The sequence below is a fragment of the Mixophyes fleayi genome, chromosome 3 (assembly GCF_038048845.1).
Source record: "Mixophyes fleayi isolate aMixFle1 chromosome 3, aMixFle1.hap1, whole genome shotgun sequence".
In the NCBI taxonomy this organism is placed as follows: domain Eukaryota; kingdom Metazoa; phylum Chordata; class Amphibia; order Anura; family Limnodynastidae; genus Mixophyes; species Mixophyes fleayi.
Window position 1 is genome coordinate 217,870,614 of NC_134404.1, and position 16,429 is coordinate 217,887,042.

Below are 16,429 nucleotides of genomic sequence, written 5' to 3' on the forward strand. Positions count from 1 at the left end.
GTGGGTGTATTTTGTTGTCCGTGACCGAAGGGTCCTAGCTGATGATGGAGTGCTTGTAATTTTTTTTGGAAGAACTTCCAGCTTTTCCCAAAACTTTGTCATGAACTCTCGTCAAATGGCGTAACATAGATGAGGTTCCAAGATGGTTAAGGTCCCACCCTCGACTGACTGTGGCTTGACATACACTGCAAACGGCTTTACAACTGTTGTCTGGATTTGGGTAGATATAATTCCACACATAAGAAGTGGATTTTTTTTGTTTTATGCCCAGGCATGACAACGGCCTTTTTCTTGTCACGTGCCAGAACTGCTGCCACTGGTGCAGGACTTACATAAACAACCTCATCTTCATCAACATCCTCATTAGCGCCCTCGTCGCCTACACAAATCTCCCCCTCATCCTCTTCTAATTCCAAAGTGGCATCCTCAATTTGTGTATCACCGGCTACACTCGGGCTGTTCGGGCACACATCAGCAGAACTGCTGAAAGTGCCCTTCTTTATGGGTACACAAACAGAATGCTCACGATTAGACATCCCACTGGTGGATGGACTCTCCACAGGGATTGGTGTCATTTCTGATTCAGAGCATATATTATCCTCTAATGCCTTCCTGTTTTCTTGCAGCTCGGCTTTGACGCATAACAGTAGTTGTGCACCACTTTTAGACTCCAAATTACTTGGTCTTGCTTGGTCACGATTGACCGTACAAGAAGAAGTCTCAGTAACATTTTTAGATCTGGCAGTAATAGAGAAAGGCCTCATTCTTTCTTTACCACTGCGTGTGTAGAATGGCATGTTGGCAATTTTTTTTTTATCAGCAGTTAACTTTTCCTCAGTTACAGCTCTTTTTCTCTTCAACACAGTAAAAAAAAATTTGGTGTGTGTTTTTTTTGCCTGATTTAAAAAGGCTATGTACTTTTACATAGGCTTTACCAGATGACGTACTGGGAACACTACCGTTAGGACTGGTGCCAGCACCTGCTTGCTGATTCTGCTCATATGTGGACTGCTTTGAATCCATTTTAATGAGCCCAAAGCACTTGTAGTGCAAAAAATGGTATAGACACTGTTGCTAAATAGGACTTTTGACAGCCAGAAAAATTATTGTTTCACAATGGGGAATATGGGACACCCCAAAGCACTTGTAGTGCAAAAAAATGTATAGATACTGCTGCTAAATATGACTTTTGGCATATATATATATATATATATATATATATATATATATATATATATATATATATATATATATATATATATTATTTATTAAAGGGCTTTGAGGTGCCTCTTAAATTTTACATTTATAACGCCACGCCTCCAAATAATTCATGGCACCCCAGGAAGCATCACACCACACTCGCGAGACACTCCAAGCCACCCTCTCGAAACAAATCTTGACACCCTCCTGAGACACATCATGCCACCCCCCAGACACATCACACCACCCCCAGAGCCACATCACACCACTTTCGCAGACACAACTCACCACCCCTCACAGACACATCATGACCACCAAATCTACATTATAGCTCCCCAAGACACATCAGAATCACCCCCACCCCCTTAGCCCAGCATACTTACCTAGGCTGTGCTGGTTCTCTGTGGCTCATTACTGCAGGCAGAGCGGGAACTCCTCCTCCTTGCTCTGCAGGCTGCTGGGACAGTGTGTGTGAATGCACCATGGATTTTCTGAAATTAATACAAGGTGTCTGTTGGAAACCATCATGTCATCTTTTTACATGTGACATTGAAGCATAATATTCTAATATCCTCCATCAAAAAGGGATAGAAACTATTATATATTACTTGACACAAAATGCTCACATGAATCAGTTTTATATGATTTTATGTTGCTTGATTCACAATTTTATTTACACACAGTCCTCATGGACATGGGGACCAGGTTCGCCCTTAGCTTTGATAACCTCTATATGGGGTTATTTTGAGGAGCGCTATATATGGGGTTCCAAGTTTGGGGTGAAACTGTTATTCTATGGCAGATTTATTGATTACTTATTTTTCATTTGGAATGGGAACTCTCATTCTATTTCTTAGTTTACTTCACTTTTGAATTATAATGATTTTTGTTTAAGGTTCACCAGCACTGTCCACTCCTCAGATATCAACTATTTGGACATTACATTAAAGGTGAGTGACAGCATTGTTAGAACGAATAATTACTCTAAGTCTAGGGAGGTTGATTATCAGAGTTATCTACAGTATAGAAGCAGTCACTCTTGAGCTTGGAGGAATAATATTCCAAAAGTCCAATTCCCCCACATGAAAAGAAATTGCTCTAATGCAAAAAAATTTAAGAAACACTCTGAGAAACTGTATAAACCCTTTTTGGAACTGGGCTATCCCGAACATATCTTGAGAAAGGCATATAAGGAAATTGAAGCACAAGATTGATATTGTTTGTTTGACCAACCTCCTAAAAAGAAATTGGAGGATAAATCAATAGTTTTTACTGCACAATACGATAGCATTGCAATGGAGATTAGACGTATTATTAATAAGAAATCCATTATGCTTGAATTGGATGAATAAATAAATCCCTTTATAAATAAATGTAGGAATGTGGTATTTAAGAAGTCAAGAAATCTCAATGAGAGATTAACACCAAGATTATTTAAGGGTAAAAAACAGATACAACATCTTCAGTATAGTTGACCATTAAGAGATGGTTGGAGGACAGACCCAATGATTTTTATCGGTATGGTAAGAACAAGTGTATCAGCTGTGGATTTGCAGATTCTAAATGTATTGATTTATCCTCATTTATAGATAAAGAGAGATACATTTTTCATCGATACTATTGAACTAAATAATATTTGATCTGCAAATGTTATTTGATTATAGATGTCCCATATATTTCCTTTTAGTTTTGATATTTTCTACAATATTTCTCTATATATGGATTTTAGGATGGGGTAACTGATAAAGTTAGTTATAGCTCAGCGATAGTATCATTAATGTAGAACTAACCAATGTGGATATATATGGATCTCCTGATGGGGTGATTCATGAGGCTAATAATCGGTAAATGAAGACATCTAGAATGTATAGCTAATGAATGGAGGACAGTAATGTATGAATTTTCAACTTACAGGACACCTATATCATGGGGATGTTACACAGGATTTGTTTACATCTTTTGCTATACCAACGGATTCACCAAACTTTATGTGCAGCACATTGACAGTCTCTATTTGTCATTGTCAGAATGATAAATGGAGACCATGCAGTGATTGGTCGGCGGAGACAATGTGACCGCCACTTTGTTTTCATTGGTTGGCGGAGATCGGAGTTTAGAGGGCACCAGGAATCATTTTAAATTTTGAAAGTATTTTCTTTTATAGGGGTGGTTAGGAATGTTTTAGCAATACATCATTTGATGAGTGGCCATCCCAATTTATCCAAAGTCATCATGGTTCTAGAAGCTGTTCCATTGTGGACAGAATGGTATGATATAAAAAAGAGATGATTGCTTGTTTGCCTACCTGGTATATACATTTTCTTTCAAATTGTCTTGGCTAACGAAGCATGGAGAATTTCAAATGCATTTAAATAAAGCGTTTGATTTTAAAATATTGGAAATGGAGCCATAGAGAGATCCTGTATTTTTAACAGAGGTAAATATTCCTAATATGTGCAAAAACCTTTTGATTGATTTGATTTTCAGATTGGTGTTAGGGAAACGGATGTTCGTGAGATTAGTTTCCTGACAAGTTTACCCAATAAATCTAGTGTAAATTGAATATTGGGGAGAGAATTTGCTGAGGCTGGTCTATAGTGTGGTTTTCTACCTTAAATTAAAACAATTTGCATTTGATTAAACTCAACTTGTTTCTGTATTTTTTCACTACAATTGCAGTTGGCACCAGCCTTCAAAATGGTTTTATTAACTTATTCAAAATCTGCAATCTTATCCTTAGTAACTGTAAGGTCTTTTATATTTTTCTTCAATCACAAGTAAGAAGTACAGAAGAAATCTTTACACTAAACTCAAAAAATGGGAAAATGGTACTTTTTCTTACATTGGGTAAGCCTGTCAGACTATCACATGGAGAAGAGATTTCCCAGATGATTTGGATTTAAAAATGTATCCACAATTACAAATTTAATCAGGACATCGTTAGCTATCCCCAAGAAATCTTCAGTGGATTTGAAATTGTTAGTAATAGAAGTAACTAAAGGGAATGTAACCTCACTAAAGAAAAATAGCTTTATTTGAAACCAAAATAATCACACACCAGAGTCAAAGATGAATACTAATTTCAAAAGCAAATTGCTGCTATAAGACATAAAATTAATAATTTCAAGAGAGAAAAAAAAAAACAGAGTTAACCAAGACTACATGGAGCAAATTTTTTACCCTTGGATAACTAGTATCGATTATACAAAAAAACACAATCTATGTTTCCATGTAGGAGATTTATTCAGAAATCAAGAGATGCAGAACAAACCAGCACATACTACTCATTCTCAGTCAGTGATAGTGATCCTACTAATACTAACAGAGGGTGTGACACTTCAGTTCAGCGGGTATGCACCTGCACCCAACTCGGAGGCACCACGGGAAAACAAGGAGAGAAAGAGAGATGGTAAGAAGACGGGTATCAGTCATATAGTTATTCCGCAGGAGGACTTGGCATTTAATCTTTCCTTCTATCCTTTGATGAACATGTTGTTTTAAACCGGGGATTATCATATGTTCCTACCAACAAGAAGATTGAACCAGTGGAAGATTGACATCAGATTTAACAGACATTTGAAACTTAAAGACTTTATTTGGCAAAAATTCCAACCATCCTTATAAAAGAGGAAGGGGCAACAGCCATCATCAAATCAACATTTAAATTTGATCCATCATCCACCCCTCCATTAAACGCTTAATTCACCATTTAGAGAATTCTGTCAATGAAGATACACATTCGAGGTCTCCAAAGGAATTGTCTTTAAAAATCTGGGCCAAAACAACAAAATAATTATTTGTCCTGTAGACAATGCAGGAGGCATCGTTATCCAAGATGTGGATAAATATACATATAATTAAGTGATAAGTCAGTATATATTAAAATATCCTCAGACCCCACAAAGGGTTACAAAAAAGAACTAGACTCAAATTTATTGGAAGCAGTCTCTCTTAAAACAGACACCAACAAAAGTAAAAGCTTTATGAGACCTTTCCCTAAAACGCATCTATTATGCACTGTCTGTAAAACTTGACCGATCATATCTGCCAGGGTTTCTCTATATCATGCCATCTCAAAGTATTTGGATCACTATTTTCAACCCTTAAATGATACATCTTCATTCATACAGAAGCTGTAGTCTTTACCTCTTCTACCAGAACACAGTATTCTCTGCATAATAGATGTGTGCAGCCTCTATACATGCATTCCACATATTGAGGAAATTAGGGCCTCTAAACAGTTTCTTGTCCATAGTGTGCACTATAAAGGATCTTCTTTGGAGATCATTTTATTATTGGAACTTACCCTAACCTGAAATTATTTCTGGTACGACAGAGCCTTCTACCTTCAGCTGGCCAGCTGTACCATGGGCTTTAGTGTTGCACCATCATACACAAATGCATGTATGTTTGTCATTAAAAAGATGCTACTCTTTTTAAACCCTGACATACAAACAAAGATCATTTTCTACCCAAGGTTTATAGATGATATGTTTGGCAGTTGGACTGGAACAAGCAACTCATTAAACATATTGAATATATCAAGGTCTCACGCAGCTTTATTAAATTCACATAGGAGTGAGACCCGAATCAAATACACTAATTGGACATCCTGATTTCAAAAAAATGCTAACTAGCATATACCAGAAACCCACAGACTGTAACACTTTGTTACTGGCAACCAGCCATCATCCAAACGCTTTAAAATATGGATTTACCTTATTCTCAATTATTAAGAGTGCACTGTATCACCATCAATGTAGAAGATACTATGAGAGAAATGGATAAAATGATTGACAGGTTTGTTCAGCATGTGTGTTCTTTTCAATAACTTTAATTGTTAAAATACAAAATTCTATCCATACAAAAATCTCAAATTTTAATTCCTAAATGCAAGCACACTGGTCAGAACAGTGATTCATCATCTGTGGCCCATCGTACAATCTGATCCCGAACTTCCAGCATGGAACAACACCAGAGTGATACCCCGCTACAAAAGAAGCAAGAATATTAGCAACATTGTGATGCACCACCACAGTAAAACCCATCTCATTAGTTCAATCGCTGCTCAGTTCTAGAAAGGGTTGTTTTCGGCTGCCCCAACAAGGGCAAACGGTGGAATACTAGAGCGGGGTTTCCATGCCACACCACAAGTGGGCATGACCAGTATGCAAGGGTCATGGCTATCATTTTAGACAGTGCTAGGCCACTCTCCAATCCATTCCAATCCCTTTCAAATACATGGGAAATTCAGCATGCACTACTGTTAGGTGCACGCAGCTCCCTCTTCACAAGCAGTCCTGACTGAATGGGACAGTCACCCAAAATCATGACTGCACCACCAGAATTAGGAAAGTGTGCAGTTTGTGTTGTAGCTTTCACTACCTCACAATACAATAATGTTCTCAATCTTAATTGGACTTTGCTCCCTTACATGGAAGCTTCAATTTCGATCTTAAGGTGTATAGCAATAAGACATTTATTAGGTCTCCCAATCTAATTACTATCTAAACCAAAATGTATTAGGAAATATTTAAAATTGTGATAAAAATAATTTAAATTACTTAAATATTTTTAATATAAAATAAACTTTAAAGTACTTCAAAACATGTACATTATAGTTAGTCCAAAACCCCAATGATTTCCAAACATAAGAGGAACCTAGATGTCATATTGAAACTTTTCCTGCAGTTCCACCTACTTAATAGTGCTTTACTGGATGGTACCTTTAGATCAGGGGTAGGCAACCTTAAACACTCAAAGAGCCATTTGGACACGCTTTCTAGAGAAAAAAAACCACGGGAGCCACAAAGCCCTTTTATTATTCAGCCCACAAGAAAAACATTTTTTTATTTACTATTTACTTACCTTCACTCAGCTGGTGTCCCGGTCCTGGATCTTCTCTTCTCTGCTCCTCCTCGGTCTGCTCTCTGTCAACTGAATGATGCTGATGCGACCTTAAGGTCACATCAGCGTCATTCTGTCATTCAGCCAGCAGGGAGCTGCGGCAGGGGAGAAGCGCTCTCTCCTCTGCCGGCTCCCATTAGTTTTTTATATTTTTAAATCGCAATTAGTTTAGCAAAGGGGGTGACAGAGAGGCGCTCTGTCACCCCCTTTGCCACTGACACCCGGACTCCGGAGCCGTGGGTTGCCGATCCCCGCTTTAGATGAAATATACCAGCATTCAGTAAATCAAATCAGAGTTTCTTACTGTAGCACTTTGTGACACTGGAGGTGCACGCTGTGTGAGAAGTATCAGCAGGACAGAGAGGAGCGGGAATGACAAGAGGGGAAAGGAACAAGATGATGCATGGCCGCATACAAGTTGGCAGGTTCAGGTGAGGGACCAGCCAGCAACAAGAATACTGTCTGAAGTCCTTGACTACACAATTCTCAGCCAGAGGGTGGTCTCCAGGCAACTGGAAACCTCCCCTCGGTGTGTGCATGCCCAATTGTACAACTTGCCATTACCTTGATTCAGGAAACACCTTTAATTATAACTTTTCTGTTAATAATTTACCATCAAATTTCCTTTAAGTTGTTTTGTGATTTATATCATCATATGTCCTTGTGGCATCCATAATATAGGCAAAAGTACAAGACAATTAAAATAATGGATGTCATTACGTAGATCTGCAATTATACTAGATCTAGAAGGTAAAAATGTAATACAATCCTTTACCAGACACTTTGTGAAGGAGAGGCATAATTTAGCTAAATTACGTTAAATCATTGACCATGTTCAAGCATTAACTAGAGGCGATGATAGAGAAAACAAATTGTTAAGACTAGAAGCCTTCTGTATTTACAAATTAAACACTGTTGCTCCAGCAGGATTAAATGAATGTTTGCTTTTGAACTGCTTTCTCTGATAGATTTATATAACAGGTGTTCTCTTAATAAACAGTGGTTTTCCCCTAACACAGCATCTTTGTTGGTTATATATTTAAGCGTGTACATCATATGCTCATGAATTTATATAAACATGTTCTATTCAACAAAATTGATTTAGTTAAATGTATGTCAGATCACCATATAAATTAATTTGTCAATGTAGTTTTTGTCATTCTTTTCATGCATATTGGGCTTGATTCCTCAAAAAACGTATAACTAACGTATCGTGCATTTTTTTATGTGTGTTTTTCTAAAACTACACATAAATCAGGCATATGCATGCCCGTATTCAACAACAAGCAGATGTAAAGATACATACATATTGCGATGCATACACATCTAGGTAGATAGGTCTGCTCTGCTTAATAGACAATACACTGTAAGAAGTCCCAAAAGAACACATAGGGCCCAATTCAATTGGCCACGTTATTCTGGAGATTAATGCGGCCTGCACACTAGTACCATTACTACTGTAATAGTGTACAGTATTACCGTTATTAAATTCATTTTAACAGTGATTTTTGTTCACAGCCCTGTGAACCGCAAGCAAACAATCTGAATTCCCCCATAGAAGAAAAAAAATTGTCAATTAATGTCACCTGTTAATAATATACTCATTAATGACAAAACAAAAAAAATTATAAAAACGTTTTTCCCTTACCTTCATAGAACACATTTTTGAGGATGTTATGAATATCTACTGTACATAAAATGCATTTTCACAGTTTCTCCTGATTGCAAACACATGTTCTAGCATGCACACATGACTGTATCCATAGTAACTGGCACTTATACCCAGGGCCGGATTAAGGGAATGGAGGCCCCTGTAAGGGCCCCCCCGTGATCTGAGCCGCCCCCCCCGGTGAGCCATGCCGCCCCCAAGGCATTTACGTCCTTCTCCTGGCATTGCGGTCCTTCCTCGGCGCGCTGTACGCTCTTTACTGAGGAGATCTCGTGAGAGTGAGACTCACGAGATCTCCTCATTAAGGAGACTACAGCGTGCCGGGGAAGGACCGCAATGAAAGTGCTCAGCAGCATTGATTGCGCCGGGGGTGCCCCCACCCCCGACCGATCAATACTGCTGCTGAGTACTATCAAGGCCCCCCTGGATGCCCGAGGCCCCTGGACTGTAGCCCAGTTAGCTCTAGGGTTAATACGGCCCTGCTTATACCTGACCTGTACCTATTGCAAGTGTTACGACTGAAAAACCTGTACCTTTGAGATGACCAGAGCTTGAACTGGGAACATTACTGGGTGCACTTGAGCTTGGCAGGCTCTTACTGTACATTGACTACATACAAACAGCCATTCCCTACCTAATCCCACCTATGAAATTGTAGGCTGTAGTAAGGGTCCTTTGCGCTCGAAGATTAATTGGACATTGCTGCATTCTCTGGCATATGGTTAATTTCTGGGCATACGCAGTACATTTTTAAGTGTAGTGCTGGCAGACGCGGACATCTGCACACGCACATTAGGGAACTGTAGTCAACCAGGAACTACAATCTCTGGTTTGCACTGAGCTGCTGCTGGAGGATTTAGTAAGAATTTGCGAAAGTGGAAGGGGCTAACAAAGGACGTGAAAAACCAACTGGAAAAAAAAACAGCAATTAGAGAAACAGTGCAAGGAAGGACTGGAGATGTCAGGCAGGAGAGAAGCAGTGCACCGATCCCGATCATGACTGCGGAGGTGAGATAGGAGAAAGAGAGAGACTGACAGGAGAACCCTGTCAGCCTCTAATGAGTAAAAGTCCTGAGGAGAGCCACCTGGGAGAGGCATCTGAGGAGCTGGGCACCTGCTGAGAACCGAGTGACCAAGTGCGACTGACAGGAAAGACCCGTTCAGCCCTGTCAGCACTAGCGGAAGATAGAGTCCATTTATCTGGCCTGTCTTTAGCAAGACAACTGCATTGTCCTGTGGGAGATACAGCTGAAAATTCCTGTGAAAGGGTCTGATAAGTGTCCACTTTTTATTGTTCCATAATTTATGTACTGGGACTAAGTTTTGTATTTTTCTATTATAAGGTTGAAAGGGAACAAGTTTGGAGACCTGCAGTCTAATTGAAAACCCTTTTGCTGGACTGTGAAATTTTTCTTTCAAGGGTAAGTGTTAGGGAAAAACAGTTAGGGAGTAAAGACTGAGATAAATTGTGAGAATTTGTCATAGACTATAGAATTTAACTCAGGAGTTTTTATCATATCGGGATATATTGTGGAGATATAGAGTCATGGCCAAAGGTTTTGAGAATGACACAAATATTATTTTTCACAAAGTCTGCTGCCTCAGTTTTTATGATGGCAATTTGCATATACTCTAAAATGTCATGAACAGTGATCAGATGAATTAAAATTAATTTTAATGTTATGTCAAGTTATCACAAAGTTGGAGCCAAGATACTTCAAAATCTGAGTTTGTTGAAAAGTGAAAGTTTAACATAGTGTCACAGTGTGGAATAATATATGTCTTGCTAAAGTTGAAGGAAAACTGACAGCCGTGACATCATCATTGGCCATTTGTACTTGTGTTGCTGTTAGCGGAGTAAAGGAGTGGAGGATATCTATTTCATTATTACCTGGAAAAACACAGTCAAATGCATCCTTTATGCAAATGTGTATATGTTGATTTATGATCTGTTATGCTAATTGAATTATATGTTACTGAAGTGTCAAGTGTAGCATGGGTTAAGGATATTGCTATTTTTAGAGTAACGCCAGGTTAGCACTTAAAAACAGAGGTACATCTTGGTAAGTGTAGAATGTATTTGAATTATTGCACTGCATTATAGTATATCTATTTTAAACATTTTATAGTACTGACATTTGAATGTTACTTCCTCAAAGTCTAGCTTGCAAACAAGAATCTTAATTTTGATATAAAAATGCATGGACATAAAAAAATCTTTTGGGAGATTGTGCCTCACCAATTAAACTGCCGATGTGGCTTTCAAATACCAAACTGCATATTACTGTTTTTTTCTTCTCTTGTGTGTGTGCCTGTGGGGTTATTAGTAGGGGGCGAAAGGTTCCTTGGTCTCCCTCTGGTGTTTCTTGTCCAGAACACTACCCATCGAAGAACCAACTGCACTCAGATCAAGGTGGAGGCACTGAGCTACATGAGATATGGTAAAGATAATTGCTGCAAACAGGACTCATACAGTCTACACATCCCAAATGGCCACTTGAGTCAGGTGACAGGAGGGGTGTTACATAAACAAAATATGGCACACATCAGCATTTACGTGTCTTAATGAATCAGTTTTTGTTTAGTACCTTCTATACCTTTTTCCAACTTGTGTCAGGTGAGTCCCAGGTTTCCTGGCTGCTAGTGCTTGGGAAAGACTTGCCTTTAAAAGCTGTGTGCAGGTAAGCCTTAAGCCCAGATAAAATAGCATAGCACTTGATCATGTTAGGGCTGACCAGAATGGGAAGACTTTGGTGTGAGTTGGTCAGCTTAACATATATTGCAATATGTGGAACTAACAATCCCTGTTTTTAATATAGAAAAGTTTTTAGTACAACATTAATTATGTGCTTGGAGAGTGCAGAGTATTCCTTTTTTTTTGTCTATACAATGTGGACAACCCCTTCTTGCACCCCAGTCTGTACATGGAGAGTGCAGAGGATCTATGTCTTACTGGAAAAACAAGTCAGATCCATGGAGGCCCCACTACGCAACTTATAGCACTTAAAGGATCTGCTGCTAACATCTTGGTGCCAGATGCCACAGGACACCTTCAGAGATCTTGCGGAGTCCATGCCTTAATGGGTCAGAGCTGTTTATTTGCTGCATGAGGAAGACCTACACAATATTAGGCAGGTAGATTTAAATTTTGCACTGATCGATGTGCCAAAACAGTGTATTAAATTAAAATGTAATCCTAAAATATAGAAATAAGGTAAGTGATATAAAGAAAGAAAATACCTCCAGCAGAAAATTCAAAATATTACTCATTGTAGTACATTGATTAGAAATAGTATCCAATAAAATAAATAAGTTGTGTAACAAATAAATAAAATAAACCAGCTTATCTATATCAATTTTGCTGTTGCCAGGTATCAGGAACTGCTTCACAATCAATCATTCCATCAATAGGACCATAAAGAGATGTAGTATAGTGTAGTATATTTTAATTTTCTTTTAATCAATAACAATAATAATAACATGCTTGTATGTAAGCACAAAAATTAAATGATTCTATGTAGTCATCAAGGATAAATGTCACCAATGGTAATATTCCCTGATTATGAGAACAAGTGAAAAGGTTAATTAGAAGTTTATTAGTTGTTGGATGCAGTATAATGTCCCAGTAGAAGCCCTATGCATTTTGTCCTTCTTGATTTACTCCACTGAGACTAACTTGGCTAAAATCGACATGCATCTTATTCCTAGCTAATGCATTTTAAAGCTACAAGTTTTTAAATGTTTTGCTTTTTAGTTTTATGGTTTTAAATATGTTGATAACAATTAAATGTATGCAATTTAATGATTCATTACCTATACAGTATATGTCACATTAACATCTAATTGTTTGAATATTATTCCTGATAAATTATTTGTTTTTACATTTTTTTATTTTATTTATGTGATTTATTCTAGCTCCTAATCATACAGTGTTTTATATACAACCGATACAGCAAAAATATTGTATCTTTTTGTGTTTTTTGCTGCAGCTGCAGTTAAAGAGATCTGTGTAAAGTTAATTGATGATGACATTAGAATGCTTGCTCTAATCCTGTCTGTGTATTTACCCTAAGGGTATTTACCCTAAGGATAAAGAATCACCTCATTGTACCGAGAAACTGGACAAGATCTTTTGTCTAGTGTTTCAGATATAAATTAAAATTTTAAATAGTAATTCCAATGTTGTGCTGCAGAAAATGTCCTCCTCTCTTGGTCTCCTCACAATTCTATTACATCATCTTTTCAAGCTGTACTTCTCTTGAATTAGAGCATCTGTTTGGGCTTCAGTCTCTCCTCTGACCCTTCCTACCATTTTCTGTGCAGTTAGTTGTTAGTGAAGATGGGTCCTGAAAAAACAAACAATGACATTTCAAGCATTCAGATCTCTCATGTAGTAGCTGAAGTGTTTGGATGATGAATGTATATTCTCTCTACAAGGAGCATACATTTGGCTTTTACAGTTGTGTTTAGATTTGGTCGTTCAATATAGATTTATGGCTCTGAACACTTATTTGAAAACTGAAGATGCTGTGATATTTTGCCTTCATCTGAATCAACTCTTTATTTTTGAATTGTTGTTTCAGTCTTTTTGCTTGACACTAGTAGTCATAGAAATACAGTATGTACCGTAAGATCTGTAAATGCTTGTCTGTTATAATTTGCCCTGCAGTTTTATTCATCCTTATCCATCTTTTGCTTTTATTCCTGCCTCACTGGTCCTGATAGGCTGGCTCCGTTTTATCCCATTTTGATATTGGACGACAGAGCTATGTATTTTATTGGTGCTGTTATTTCAGACATGCTTATAGACTGGACAAAAAAAAGACATAGATCCTCTGCACTCTCCATGTACAGACTGGGGTGGAAGAGGGGGCTGCCCACATTGTTGTTCGGTTGAAATTAAAATGTCTGTTCTATGTATTGGTCATGTACATATTACTAAGTGTTTTTTTATTAGGTTTCACTAACAGGGATGCTATGGATCAGTTGAGGCACTCACAAAAAGAAATGAAGTTGATGAGACAAATATAACAGGTCTTGCTAATAAGCATAATGAACAAAAAATGTCTTTGAAAGACTTATGTGCAAGTTTGGTCAAGTAAATGAATTGCCTTTGGCAAAGCCAAGTGTGTTTAGGAATTTCCAAAACAATACAACATGCATACTCAATTCCACAGCATTTGGAAGAAAGCTTATATTCTGTTTACTCACTTTCTACAGCATTGTTTTTTTATTGAATGTTTCTCATTCACAAATAAAAAGGTAGGCAATAATTATCAACACCTGGGGAAACAATGGAACATATGGATGGCAATAAAGAATGAGTTTATGATAAGTGAGAGGGATAAAAAATTAAATGCACTACTCAGTGCTCAAAATTAATAAGGAAGCCAAATATTTTATACTAATTGAAATCTTTCACACTTACATAGATAAAATATATAAATACACTACTCAATTTACAAAAGTCGAAATGGATGGGAAATAGACCCAATATGTCCTGGACTAGCATTGTATTCTCTTCTGTGGGAACATTGATGAATGGATCACTGAGAGCTGAGATCCTGCGTTCGTGATCTCCATGCCATCTTTGAAAGCAACAGCTGCTGCCACAACTTTCATGTCTCCACATTCCACTCTCATTCCAACCATTCCATACCACCAGAAGCTGCAAAAAATGACAGTCACCAATGGATGCTTTAGTAAAGGTGTCTGAGGATCCACCTAAATACCACATGACAAGTGGCAGTGCACCATCAATACTGACAACTGTACATTTTTTTTCACTTACTGCAATCAGCAAAAAGATAAATGTTATGTCAGTTAGGACTACCACGTGTTAAGAGACCATGGGATAAATTTAATAAACTGCGGATTTTAAAAAGTGGAGATGTTGCCTATAGCAACCAATTAGATTCTAGCTGTCATTTTGTAGAATGCACTAAAGAAAGGATAGCTAGAATCTGATTGGTTGTTATAGGCAACATCTCCACTTTTTCAAACCAACAGTTTAGTAAATATACCCCGACATCTGTATGCAGTCTTTATTAGGCTTTCATTCATACCAATCTTTAAATGAGCAATGTTGGAATTTTGTTTGTCTGTTTGTGCTTCAAGAGTCCTGTTTTTAATATGGTATAATATAAAACATACTAATTGCAGCAAGGCTCTTTAGGCTAAGGAGTCATAAGAGCCAAAAAGTCTGGTCTAAATAGCCATAGTTGTGTAAATTAACACAGCGCTATTAATAATGATTAAATTACCAGGTAAACTACAATTAAATAAAGATGCAAATGTCTCAGCAGAAATGGAAATTGTTGAGGTTCAAGAAAGAGACCATATTTTTAGATCTTAACATCTCATTTTATATCCAAAAATACACTAAATGTGTTATAAAGTCAACACTACCCACAACAAATAGAGATTGTCCAACGTAGTCCAGTAAAAGTTTCCTTTAATCAATTAATAGAGCCTAAATTCCAGCTGCTCTTTTCCAAATAGTACAATAATCAACACCATACAGTTGGATTTGTTACATATTCATTTTGCAGTATCAAAATGAAGGGATAGTCACTAGGAGATGACATCGAAGAAAGACACAATAATCTACAATATATCAAATGCCAAATTCTCTTCCATTTTATACAAACCTACAGTAGCTTTTAAATATTGCAATTTCTAGCATCAATCAAGCCACAAAAAAATGTATTAACATTTGTAAAGCATGTTATAATAAACGCTGATAATAGCTCTGGGTAAATGTTAATATTGTTTTAAATTATATTAATTCAGGTAGATTATTGATGCTTTGTTCTCTCATTGGCATTTCTACGAGGTTCTACATGGCACACATTGTGACACAATCTGTAAATTTAGTAGCCAACTAATGTTTCAACAGTTTTTGCAGCACTTGGTTAGAGCAGATGGAGAACTAAACATCAAAAATTAAAGGAGAAAACAAACAAAAATTGCACAATTTCATATTTGATGACAATTGCAAAATTGATTGAGTAAAAAAAGAGTCGGTGTATGCAAAAGTTTAAGTGATGTAAGTTTAGCAAAGACAACTATACCAATTTTATATTCATTTTACCTTTGTTGCTGCAGATTTTAAACAACAATCAAATTTTCTATGTGGTAAAGTATTAAATGGTTAATCCACCTTTAGCCACTAATTGGGAGGTGGGGGTTAAATGTGCAAAAAGGGTATGCCTTGTAAATATAACCACTATTCTTTGTCTAACCATTTATTGAATACTAGCTGAAGTACCCGGCGTTGCCTGTGTTTGAATCTTCAAGTTATTAAGTTAACAATGAGTTGGATGTAAGTGTCAACATTTTAAAAATAATTAGCAAGTTAGAAGCTTTTCCAACACACCCATTAGGTGGCTGCACAGTGTCATTTTTGTTTTTATATTAAATGTTATCCAAATCCATCCAGTAGAAGACCCAGAACAGGCTCCCTGGGTCAAAGTTCTGGCTGGTGCATACCAATGTGAGGTCCGACCGGGACATCAACCCCCTAGTAGGTCTTCTGGGATCCAGTGTTACCAGTCTGTGAACTTTTCGTCCAAATCCATCATGTGTAAAGCTCAGAACAGGCTCCCCGAGTTAAAGTTCTTCACAGTGTACACCAATGGGAGGTTCGACCTG